Below are 9,479 nucleotides of genomic sequence, written 5' to 3' on the forward strand. Positions count from 1 at the left end.
AGTAGTTTACAAAATAAATGTATCTCAGTTTTATTGGAACTATTCCTTAAAGATCAATTTAATAACCAAAAGTTTTCTTTTTCTGTCCTTCAGTGTCTCCAGTGACTAGAATTTAACTCCAGGTAAGTGTTAAGAGTCTTTCATATGTTGTTGAAGTGTCTTTCTTTTCCTTAAATGGCTTCACTTATCTTTATTTTTCTTTCTTCAGGTACCTCTTTGTCTCTCTGAACCAAATGAAAATAAAGGGAAAATACCCTAATTGCCTAAGCGTGTGAGATTCTTATTTGCCAGCTCAGGGTGTCTAAATAAACATTGTTTGCTTAGCTACAAACAAAAGAATAGAAGTTGTATTCCTTATGAAGTCATAATATGTGGAACACTATTACATGTTAAACCCCCTATGGATCGTTATAAATGCCGGCTTTTCTTAATTATGACGGGAATAGCCATGCAGATAACACGTAATTGGAAGAACGATGATCGCCTTAACTTCCCTTTTTGGTGGGCGACTTATGCTCCAGCTACAAATATGAAAAAATGAATGCTATGATATCAGGGCATAGTAATGTATTTAACTTGGTGTGGGGCCCATTGGCATCTTTTATTGCTTCTATATAGTTGTCATTTCTCTTTAATTTTGGTCTGATTTCCTTACACATCCAGGGCTCTGGGCTCCTTGCAGCCCCCCTTTCTGTTTCTCATCACTCCCTGGGCTAAGGATTAATTCATCTCAATATGTGCAAGTGCAGAAAATGTGTGACTCGCATTGCAAACAGGGGGCCTTTATTTTCCCCTTACTCTCTTCAACCTCCCTAGCCCCTTCCACCAATTTAAATATTTAAAATTGTTAGTGTTGCGGTGGATTTAACAGTTCCAGGATCTTTTCCAAGGGCATTGGGCCGCCTTTCCTTCTAGCACGCATGTCCAGATGTGTGCGATATCGCATATTACATTACCACTAGAGTTACCAGAAGTCCAGATTTCCCCGGACATGTCCTGATGTTGGGGGCTCCGTCGAATGTCTGGACGGCTTTTCTAATTCGCTGCTGTAGTCCGGATTTTCCCATTTCGGGGGGTGTCGGCAACAGCCTAAAAAAATAAATCAACCCAGCCGGGGTTGGCGTTATGCTCCGGAGCTCCTTCTTCTGGCAGCCTTCCCCTTTCACCTGCACCCACACCCCCACGGCCCTCTTCGGTAACTCTGCAGTGGCAGTGATCAAGATAGGCTGCTGACGTCAGGGCCTTCCCTCTGTGAGTCCTGCCTATTTGTTTCAACTTCCTGTTTCTGCACAGGAAGGCACTCTGGGAGCACTTGCAGGGACAACCTGAAGGGTAGGGGGCGGGGGAGAGGGTATGTGAGTGGTGTGACATAGTAACTGTGTGGAGTGACCTGATTGTATTGGATGCTTGCATGGTAGAGAGAATAAAAATGCGACAAGGAAGCCCATCTGTTGGGGAAGATCTGTTGCTTTCATTTTTCTAGGGACTGACTGTTATATAATTGTGTGATGGCCTCACGTGGGCCTATGTGACTTCTATATCCTCTCATCTTCTGTCCATTGTGGTTTGGTTGTTGTTGATTGCTATTATTGCAGCATCTGTTTGTGTTGCATCAATAAAGCTACTTTTCAAAAAAAAAAAAAAAAAAAAAGGAACAAGGAGTATATACATAATTTATTTTTAAAAAATTTATACCATCTTTAAAAACCTAGGCAGTTTACATAACACATACACAATAAATAAAACCAAAACTTACATATATCACATCTCCAAATCTCCCTCCTATAAGAACATCAACAGTCAAAGAAATCTAAAAATGTCATAATCAGAGGAGCAGGAAGTGTTTTGTGGGTTTGGTCTGTCTGTATCATGTGTAAACGGCCTAGAATTATCACCTGAAAATCTATCCTTTACAAACCCAGTTTGGATACTACTAATCCAGGAAGTGAAACCACAGCTAAGTGAAGCGCTAAGAACTTTACACAGATCTTATAGTTTGGATTCAGTCGTGAAAAGGCTCCATAATTTACTATGCACCTCTACAAGGCTTCAGTTCCACCCCACTTAGTGTGGTCTGAGTCTCTAAAGCCTCAAACAAACATTGCAGGGACTGTTTTCTGTACAGCACTACATACGTCTGGTAGCGCTGTAGAAATAATAGTAGTAGGTATTCAAGCATTTTCCCTATCTGCCCCAGCGGGCAGTGGAGGATTAAGTGAGTTGCCCAGGGTCACAAGGAGCAAACCCACAACCTCAGAGTTGGCTTGTGTGTGTATGCATGTCATGGGGACGATGTAGGCTTCTTTTCCCTGACCTCCAACCCTCATGAACTCTTCCCCACCAAAAAATCTGGTAACCCTGTTCTTGAAGATTATGGAAACACATGAAAACAAAGTCACAGAATGAAGGGCATAGCAGGAAAAATGTAGTGATCAGACTATATAGATAATAACAAGGTATTGAATATAGGAAAAATATAGTTTTAGTGTTCCCCATTTCAACACATTCAGGAGTGTGGGCAGCAGAGACATTTCTATGTGTACTTACCCTTTCAATGCTGAGAGTGTTATAACCCCCTACAGCTGTTGCATTACTCACAGAATATTATGTAATTGCTGTTTACAAATGTACATATGATAGAAAATCCTAAGAGCTCAATAATTACATCTATGCATTATTACAGCATTGTGAAGTATGTTGATGCTATGTTTCTGGTGTGTTAATTTATTTTAAATTGTTTTCATGTTGTAATCTGCCGAGGATGATTGATTTCTGGATCAGCGGAAGATAATGTTATAATTCTCTGTATCACTCTTGCAACTTGAATACTGTGTGCAGTTCTGATCACCGTATCTCAAAAAAGATATAGCTGAATTAGAAAAGATACAGAGATAGCTTAGGGGTGATATGACAGATATCTATAAAATAGTGAGTGGAACGGAAAGGGGAGATGTGAATCGCCTGTTTACTCTTTCCAAAAATAATAGGACTGGGAGCATGCGATGAAGCTACTAAGTAGTAGATTTAAAACAAACTGGAGAAAATATTTCTTCACATAATGTGTAATTAAACTCCAGAATTTGTTGCTGGAGAATGTAGTGAAATCAGTTAGCTTAGCGGGGTTTATAAAAGGCTTGGATAATTTCCTGAAAGAGAAGTGCATAGGCCATTATTGAGATGGCTTGGGGAAATCCACTGCTTATTCCTAGCATAAGCTGCATAAAATCTGTTTTACTACTTGGGATCTAGCTAGGTACTTGGGACCTGGATTAGCTACTGTTGGAAACCTGATGAACCTTCATTTTGTCCCAGTGTGGCAATTCTTATGTTCATATGTTCTTAAGTGCCAATTTGCAGAAACAAAATTCTCTGTTTTGTTGTTTCAGATCATTGATTGAAACATATTCAAAACTTTTTCTAATCAATGAAAGTTTACAGCAAAGCATTATGCCTATGGCTTGGAAGACATCCATTATTCGCCTTATTGTTAAAGACCAAAAAATAGGCACTGAAGAGAAATCAAATTATAGACCAATTTCAAATATCCCATATCTGGCAAAACTAACGGAGAAAATAGTATTTAACCAAGTATCACATTTTATAGAACAAACAAATATTTTACATCCAAATTAAACAGGTTTCCAGCAATATCACTCTACTGAACATTCATTGATTGGTATGTCAACTTCTATACTCTACCACCTGGATCATCACTCATCTGTTCTTTTGATTTCAATTGATCTTTTGTCAGATTTGACACAATTGATCACAATCTTTTAATAGATAGACTCCAATCTATCGGCATTACTGATCAGGTCCTGCTTTGGTTTAGATCCTATTTGGACAATCGTTCTTCAATAGTATCCTTTAACGATTCAACCTCTGCTAGTTTTTCAGTTACGTATGGTATTCCACAAGGTTCTATTCTTTCTCCTCTTCTTTTCAATATATTTCTTGCTCCTCTCATGACTCTTTACCAATCTATTGGCTTCTCCGTATTTGCTTATGCGGATGATATACAACTTTTACATCCTCTGGACCCTAATAGTTCTTCTGAAATTTCAGCTATTAATGAGAAACTAAAACAGATTCACTTATGGCTTTGACACCAAAATAGTCTATCCCTTAATATCAACAAAACAAATATTATGCCCTTTCCTTGGAAAGATAATCATAAGCTCGTTGTTCCAATTTCCATCAAAGGTGTCACCCTTAAGCAGATTAATAAAATTAGAATTTTAGGAGTGATTTTTGATGAAAAATTAACCTACCATGACCACATTAGTTATGTTGTCAAAACTACCTTTTTTAGACTACGCCAAATTCGCTCAATATCCAAATTTTTATGTCCAAAATCATTGAATATACTAATTCATTCAATGATTATCTCAAAAATTGATTATTGCAATGCGTTATTTAAGGGAATGGCTCAAAGGGAAATTAGGTGGCTGCAGATAATCCAGAATGCTTCCATTAAACTAATTATGAAAGCAAAGAAGTTGGATCATGTGACTCCTTTACTTCAAAAAGCTCATTGGCTTCCAGTGTCTCATCATATTCTATATAAATTATGTCTGCTTAGATTCAAATCTCTCTTGTTTAAAACTCCAGCTTTTATTTATAAAGCATTGATACTATATAATTCTTCTAGATTATTGAGATCAAATGACCAACATTTATTGGTCATTCCTTCACTTAAAATTATCAATACTCAACGGCAATTTATCTTTACTATTACGGCGCCTCAGACTTGGAATTCACTCCCACTTTACTTAAGAGAGGAAAAGAACTTGGAAAAGTTTAAGAGCAAACTTAAGAGTTTTCTTTTTAAAGATGCATTCAATATTTAATTGATTTGCCAACTGCTCTTCTGTTTATTTTTAAACCTTCAATTCAGTTTTGTCTTTCCTTTCCTGTTGTGTTTAACCTCTAATTGTTGACTCCTATATTACTTAGATTGTATTTCTTTCCTTGCCTTACCTATTGTTTCATTGTGTTCGTAAATGAGTTTTTTAATTATTTTGCAAACTTAGTCCCTTGTTAGTTATGTATGTTTATTTTATGTATATTTTAACTATGTATTTTGCTGATTTGTACATCGCTTAGAATTTGGAATAGGCGATTAATCAAATTGTAAATAAACTTGAAACTTGAAACGTCATTCTTGGTTGGGCTGAGAACTTTTCAACATCCCCTTGTACATATGAAATACCGCTTTATCCCCACTAGGCACATCACTTTGCAGCTTTGACTTTGGTTTTCTCTGCTTTTATTTATTTATTTTTTGTGACCCAGCAGCAGCTTCTTTATTTACCCATTTCAATCGAAATTAGGACTGAGATTATGTAGCATGAACTTATGTTTGACACTACCCAAGGACATTCTTCTCTATTTTATGTTGCTCCAGCCAGCATTCTTTTCTTTTCTTTTTTCTGGTCTTTATAGCAGTGGTCCTGGACTAAGGGATCACGTACCAGGATTCCTTCTGGAGTACTGCAATCGTGGGCCCTCAATTTGGTTACCCTTCAAGTGATGACCACAATTCCATTCCTATCCTGTAGGCTGTGAACAGAACCCTGCCTCTACTAGGGATCTTCCACATGTTCACGCCTTATTCCACGAGGCATTAGACCACTCCCTTCTCTATATAATTCAATTAAAATAGCACAAGTGTTTAAATCTGGAGCCATAAAGAGATTATTGAGAATGTGATACAGAAGAAGAACAATGCAATACAGCAGATGCGTCAATGTCACTAGCCGCCTTCTTGATATTCCTGAGTTTCCAAGTTTATTAATAATTTGATATACTGACCATCAACACGTATCTGATCGGTTTACAATGCTAAAAATATTAAATTTAATAAAATAAGAGGGTGATGACAGACATTGACATAAACAGGTACAAAAGGAGCTTGGGTGGGGAAGAATAATAATTACATAGTAAAATAAAAGTAAAGGGAGGTACACGGAGAAGGGAAAATACAGCAGGGAAAGGGGTGTCGCTTAAACAGTTCTCTTAAAGAGTAAGCTATGGTTGGGAAAAAGGATTTTATCTTATGCTTTCTTCTTGAAACAAGAAGGTTTTGAATTTAGTTTTGAATTTGTCCAGAGAGGTTTCATGGCGAAGTTGAGATGGCATGGCATTCCATAGGGTAGGGGCAATGATGGAGAAGATTGTGTTTCTGGAATAGTAGAGTTCCTTAATTGAAGGGATGGTCAGTAAGTTCTGATCGGTGGATCTGAGTGCCCTAGAAGAGTAGGGAATAATGTATTTATCGAGAAAAGCTGGAGTGCGAGAGAATTTAATTTTGAATATGAGCATGAGTATTTTGTATGTAGTACGATGTGAGACTGGTAACCAATGTGCTTCCTAGAGAAGAGGAGCGACGTGATAGAATTTTTTTGCTTTATAGATAAGTTTAATGGCGGTATTTTGGATGAGTTGCATTCTACGCGATTCCTTTTGGGTAATCCCATGATATAATGAAATACAATAGTCGAGGTTAGAAATAATCATAGAGTGAGTTACGGTTTGGATAGAGGTGATATCGAGCACAGAAGTAATAGAGCAAATGAGGCGAAGTCTGTAGAAACATTTTTTGGTCAGAGAGCTGATTTGATCATCATATGTGAGATTTTTTTCTAGAATGACTCCTAGCAGTTTTATTTTTGGGTTCCATTTGAATTGGACAGGAATCAATGCATCCTTGTCCTTTTAGAGTTTTGTTGCTTTTGACTGGGAAAAGTAGGCCCTGGATTTTATTATATTTGTTCGAAGCCAGTTGTTGATTTTATCAAGTTTTGTGTTGATTTCTTGGATGTCGGTAATGTTGGTGGGGTTGATGGGATGTAGAAGTTGGATATCATCAGCATATGCAAACATAATAAATCCAATTGATTGGGCTAGAGTTAGAGGGGCAACATAAGAACATAAGAATTGCCGCTGCTGGGTCAGACCAGTGGTCCATCCTGTCCAGTAGTCCGCTCACGCGGTGGCCCTCAGGTCAATGACCAGTGCTTTAAATGAGTCCAGCCTCACCTGTGTATATTCCAGTTTTACAAGAACTTGTCCAACTTTGTTTTGAAACCCTGAAGTGTGTTTTCCCCTAGGAAGATATTAAAAAGTAGAGGGGAGAGAATTGAGCCTAGCGGAATGCCATATGTTTGGGTGACTGGAGAAGATGAGGATTCCTTGGAGTGGACAATGAAATTACGATCTTCGAAATAGGAGGAGATCCACAGAAGTGCTGAATTTGAGATTCCAAAATCCTGTGCTTCCTCGGAATTTCTGTTTTTTGTCTTTATGTTCTTATGTTTTCTAAAACCAATAAAATTTTCTTGAACTAAAAGATGAGTAAGGAGGAGGTTATGGTCGATGGTATCAAAGACCGCTGATAGGTCGAGTGATATTAGAAGGATGGATTTGCAGTGATCGTGAAAGTAATAAATGGTAGTGGTGAGACTGAGAAGGAACAATTCTGTAGAGTACTTTGAACAAAATCCCGTTTGATTTGGGTGGAGAGCATTGGTTTTCTCAATGAATTCTGAAAGTTGCCTGAACACTATTTTTTTGGTAAGTTTTGAAATGAAAGGCAAATTGGCAATTGGTCGATAATTGGAGCATTTTTGTTTCATCTGCGTTTTGGTTTTTCTTTTAGGGAAAACTGGCGGATTTCCAGCTTTTTGGGACTATGTTGGTTGTGAGACTCTTGTTTATCATTCCAAGGATAAAGGAACCAAAAAGAGAAAAAAAGATTTTTAGAATGAAAAGTGGGATATTCTCAGTTGGGTATTGGAGATGTTAGTTGATCGAATGACTGAGTAGATCTGGAAGAGAGGGTGGTTTAAAGTGGGAAAGTGTACTGAAGTAGAGATGGTAGTCTGGGGATCTTAAAGGTGTAGAGGGTCCTAAGTTTGATCTTGTATCTTTTATTTTTTGGTTGAAGTAATTGGCCAGGTCTGTAGCAGATGGTTGATTGGATGGGAGAGAGGGGGGGGGGGGTCTTTTTCGAGTATTGAGAGATTCTTACCTTGGATAATTTTTGAACTGTGATCAGTACAGTATTGACTCCGATGTTTGATTACTGTAATACACTCTACTCATATCTTGGATTACCCAAGTATGTGATTCATGCCTTACAAATTGCACAAAACACTGTAGCATGGACTATTGTAGGCGCTTCTAAATTTAATCATATTACACCTGTTTTGCGTGAGTTGCATTGGTTGCCTGTTGCAGCACAAATTGATTTTAAAACATGTGCTTGATTTTTTTTTTTTTAAGGTATTGAAAGATAAGAATCTGGCTGTGTTAGGTTCGTTATTTCATTTTCATCAGCCACAGTGAGTATTGCATTCTGAGAATCAGATGCAGCTCGAAACTCTGTCTGTAAATTTGGTGAGACGTTCTAGATTTCGGGGGCCCATGGTCACGGTGCAGAGTGTGTTATGGAACACATTACCCATTGAAATTAAGCAGGCTTCTAGTGTGTTGCAATTTAGAAAATATGTAAAGACCATGTTATTTGAGAGAGAGTATTCATGATTGGTTTGTTTTTTTTATGATGTTTTATTTAACTGTTTGGTTTGTTTTGATTTTTATTGTGCATATTATACTGTATCTCACGCAAATTGTTGGACGCTGCTGGTAATAATTTTTTTTATAATAAAAATAAATAAAACATCCCTTGGTTATTATAAGCTATTCTCAAAAGCCCATAGAATCCATGGATGCAGTCTCCTCTCACTGATCTAACTGTTTTACAGTTTTCCACATCCATTCCACTTGTTCTAATCCTAATTCAGCAACTACTGCGCTTGACTACGGCCTCCAATTTACCACTGATTTTCAGTCCGTAAACTTCCTTGTTCCATCTTCAGGAAAGGCAGTCTAGCAAACGAAATGCGCCATCAATCACTCTCTCACACCTACAGCTGGTACTGCCATGCTCACGGAACTAGCCAGGTTTTGCTCCTTGACCTGCCTTGTCTTTTGTATATACATGTAGTTGCTTCATCTTTCCTCCATCCACTTGTTGGTTCATGCAGGCATGCATACATCTATGCATTTCATGTGCTCATTGTTACATACTAGAATTTTATAATGGCCCATTCTGTGGCCTGGCTGTTTACCTCCACAGAGATACATTTGTACCAGTAAAGACATTGTGCTTACATTTAATACATTTTTGTCTACTTTTGAGCAGGGTGACAGCACATTTAGCCTTTGAGCATGTGTTTGAACTTTGACAACCATACAATGTCTTAGTGCATGCGTTCACGGCTTCATTTGATCATCTGATTAATCACGCTTTTGACTTTTTACATAAACTACCATATAAATGTTGGTCAACCATGTGGCTCCCTTTCATAGGTACATCAGGCCTTAAAAGTATTCTTGCACACATCTCATCTGTATATATTGTGCCCATAACCTCTTTTGATAACATCCATTTTGCCACCTGCTCACCAGTCTAT

This window comes from Geotrypetes seraphini, chromosome 16 (genome assembly GCF_902459505.1).
Source record: "Geotrypetes seraphini chromosome 16, aGeoSer1.1, whole genome shotgun sequence".
Classification (NCBI taxonomy): domain Eukaryota; kingdom Metazoa; phylum Chordata; class Amphibia; order Gymnophiona; family Dermophiidae; genus Geotrypetes; species Geotrypetes seraphini.